Source organism: Oryx dammah, unplaced genomic scaffold, assembly GCF_014754425.2.
Source record: "Oryx dammah isolate SB20612 unplaced genomic scaffold, SCBI_Odam_1.1 HiC_scaffold_23, whole genome shotgun sequence".
NCBI classification, from domain to species: domain Eukaryota; kingdom Metazoa; phylum Chordata; class Mammalia; order Artiodactyla; family Bovidae; genus Oryx; species Oryx dammah.
In genome coordinates, this window is record NW_024070207.1 from 25,233,901 (window position 1) to 25,237,395 (window position 3,495).

Here is a 3,495-nt window from a genome sequence, read left to right on the forward strand (position 1 = left end):
CAGCAGTGGCCACAGGACTGGAAAAGGTCAGTTTTCATTCCAATCCCTAAGAAAGGCAATGCCAAAGAATGTTGAAACTACCGCACAATTGCACACATCTCACATGCTAGTAAAGAAATGCTCAAAATTCTCCAAGCCAGGCTTCAGCAATACGTGAACCGTGAACTTCCAGATGTTCAAGCTGGTTTTAGAAAAGGCAGAGGAACCAGAGATCAAATTGCCAACATCCGCTGGATCATGGAAAAAGCAAGAGAGTTCCAGAAAAACATCTACTTCTGCTTTATTGACTATGCCAAAGCCTTTGACTGTGTGGATCACAATAAACTGTGGAAAATTCTGAAAGAGATGGGAATCCCAGACCACCTGACCTGCCTCTTGAGAAACCTGTATGCAGGTCAGGAAGCAACAGTTAGAAATGGACATGGAACAACAGACTGGTTCCAAATAGGAAAAAGAGTACGTCAAGGCTGTATATTGTCACCCTACTTATTTAACTAATACACAGAGAACATCATGAGAAACGCTGGTCTGGAAGAAGCACAAGCTGGAATCAGGATTGCCAGGAGAAATATCAATAAACTCAGATATGCAGATGACACCACCCTTATGGCAGAAAGTGAAGAGGAACTAAAAAGCCTCTTGATGAAAGTGAAAGAGGAAAGTGAAAAAGTTGGCTTAAAGCTCAACATGCAGAAAACTAAGATCATGGCATCTTGTCCCATCACTTCATGGGAAATAGATGGGGAAACAGTGGAAACAGTGTCAGACTTTATTTTGGGGGGCTCCAAAATCACTGCAGATGATGATTGCAGCCATGAAATTAAAAGATGTTTACTCCTTGGAAGGAAAGTTATGACCAACCTAGATAGCATATTCAAAAGCAGAGATATTACTTTGCCAACAAAGGTCTGTCTAGTCAAGGCTATGGTTTTTCCAGTAGTCATATATGGATATGAGAGTTGGACTGTGAAGAAAGCTGAGCACCGAAGAATTGATGCTTTTGAATTGTGGTGTTGGAGAAGACTCTTGAGAGTCCCTTGGACTGCAAGGAGATCCAACCAGTCCATCCTAAAGGAGATCAGTCCTGGGTGTTCATTGGAAGGACTGATGCTAAAGCTGAAACTCCAGTACCTTGGCCATCTCATGTGAAGAGTTGACTCATTGGAAAAGACCCTGATGCTGGGAGGGATTGGGGGCAGGAGGAGAAGGGGATGACAGAGGATGAGATGGCTGGATGGCATCACCGATTTGATGGACATGAGTCTGAGTGAACTCCAGGAGTTGGTGATGGACAGGGAGGCCTGGCGTGCTGCGATTCATGGGGTTGCAAAGAGTAGGACACGACTGAGCGACTGAACTGAACTGAACGGAGTCCCAGCTCGTGGGTTCAAGTCCCAAGCAGGGTTTTGGCTGGATTTGAGTCCCAAACTGGATTTTGGTTGGGTTCAAGTCCCAGTCTGTGGTAAATACTTTCAGTAAGGGGACTCACCAGGGCCTGGAAACTGAAGTTTTCTCTGTATCCCACTGTCTCTGCTTGGCCCAGCAAATATTCATTTACCAAACCCCTGTTTTTCTATCTCCATGAAAACTTCCTTCTTCCCCTTTGAAGTCCCCCCCCACCACCACTTCTCATCTTTTCCTTGGCACTGGTGTTCTTATAGAGCCCCTGCACATGCATAATTAAATTTGAATTTTCTATTAGTCTATCTCATGTCATTTTCTTAGACCAACCAGAAAACTTTAGAAAGGGTAAAGGAGATTTTTTTTTTCCTTCCCCAATACTGTGAATTGAACACAGAAATGTGGCTTCCAGGCCTTATTGGTAAGAAGGTAGGGGGCCTGTCCATGGCCTGTCCATCAGCCTGTCCCTGCTGGTGAGATCAGAGGTGAAGGGCAGGCAGAGGTGAGAAACCCAATTCTCACGTGTTACCAAGTCCAAGCTCACTCTGCTCGCCACACGACAGGCCAATGAATCTGAGAGATGAGGTGTTGAGGTAAGGAAGAGACTTTAACTGGGGAGCTGGCAGACCCAGAAGATGGCAGGCTAGTGCCTCAAATAACCATCTTATTGGGGTCTGGATGCCAGGTTCTTTTACAGATCTGAGGGAGAGAAGCTATGAGGAACTAAAGTCGAAAGTCAGCTTAGAGAGGGAGATGAAGTGAGGAAGTAAAGTGAAAGGGTCTTCTGTCTTGCAAAACATCTCCAAGGGGATGTCCAGCCTTCAGAAGGGATGTGTTAATCTCTTCTATTCACAGGTGAGCAGGGAAAAACTCTCTCTTCAGGAGCTGAACAAAGGCATTTTAGTTTACAGTCCAGCAGAGGGGCAGGGTCCTCCAGGCAAGCCATTGAGTATGATTATAATAATAGAAGCAAGTCCAAGAAAAAGTTTCCAACATGGAGTCAGAATTGGCTTCCTCTCTGAAACACAGGGTCTGCTGTCTTCTGTCTTCTGGCGGCAGAATGGAGTCAGTCCCCCATCAACTGAGTCTGGGGCGGAGGTGCAAGCTTATATTATATGTTAACTCTGACCAGTGTTCTATTCTTCCATCCTTCACCCCAGCCATGAGAGAAGGCTCTAGAAAGAAGAATTCCCAGGACCAATCTACATGGCCAGAGGCAACCTGGGTCTGTGGATCTAGCATCTCAGGGACCCTGTTCCTGCCACTTCGGAATTCAGACCTTCAACTTACAGAGATCTGGGTGAGAAGCTGGGGCTCTGGGTCCCCCACCAAAAAGTGAAGTATGTGAGGAGACCAGCTCCAGTCCAGTCCAGTCCCAGTTACAGAAACACCATGTGTCAGGAAATCCCTGGCATCCAGTAGTTAGGACTCTGTGAGGGCCAGGTTCAATCCCAGATTGGGAAACTAAGGCCCCACAAACCACAAGGCCTAAAAAAAATCATGTGTCTTATGCAGGATGGGAAAGGAGGGAGGTGCATCCTGGAAGCTCTCAGCCGGCCCCAGCCCTGAGAATGGCTTTTATCACTCCTGAGTCCCTTTGAGGGCTTCCCTTGTAGCTCAGACAGTAAAGAATTTGCGTGCCAATGCTAGAGACCTGGGTTCAATCCCTGGGTCAGGAAGATTCCCTGGAAAAGGAAATGGCAACCCAATCTAGTATTCTTGCCTGGAAAATTCCACGGGCAGAGGAGCCTGTTGGGTTACGGTCCATGGGGTCACAAAGAGTCTGAGCATGCACAAATGAGTCCTTTAAACTTTTGTCTTCACTTTAAAATATGACTTTTAAGTGATTCATTTTCATTTCTTTTAAATCCTACAAAAGTAAGACAGGGATACATTTTCCTAGGGGAAAAAATAAAACTTTACAGATGGCAACCCACTCCAGTATTCTTGCCTGGAGAATCCCATGGACAGAGAAGCCTGGCAGGCTACAGTTCATAGGGTCCAAAGAGTCAGACATGGCTGAACAACAGTACTACACAGATACGACTAAAATCTCCCTGGACACCCCCACACACCCCCAGGCCCACTGAGAAG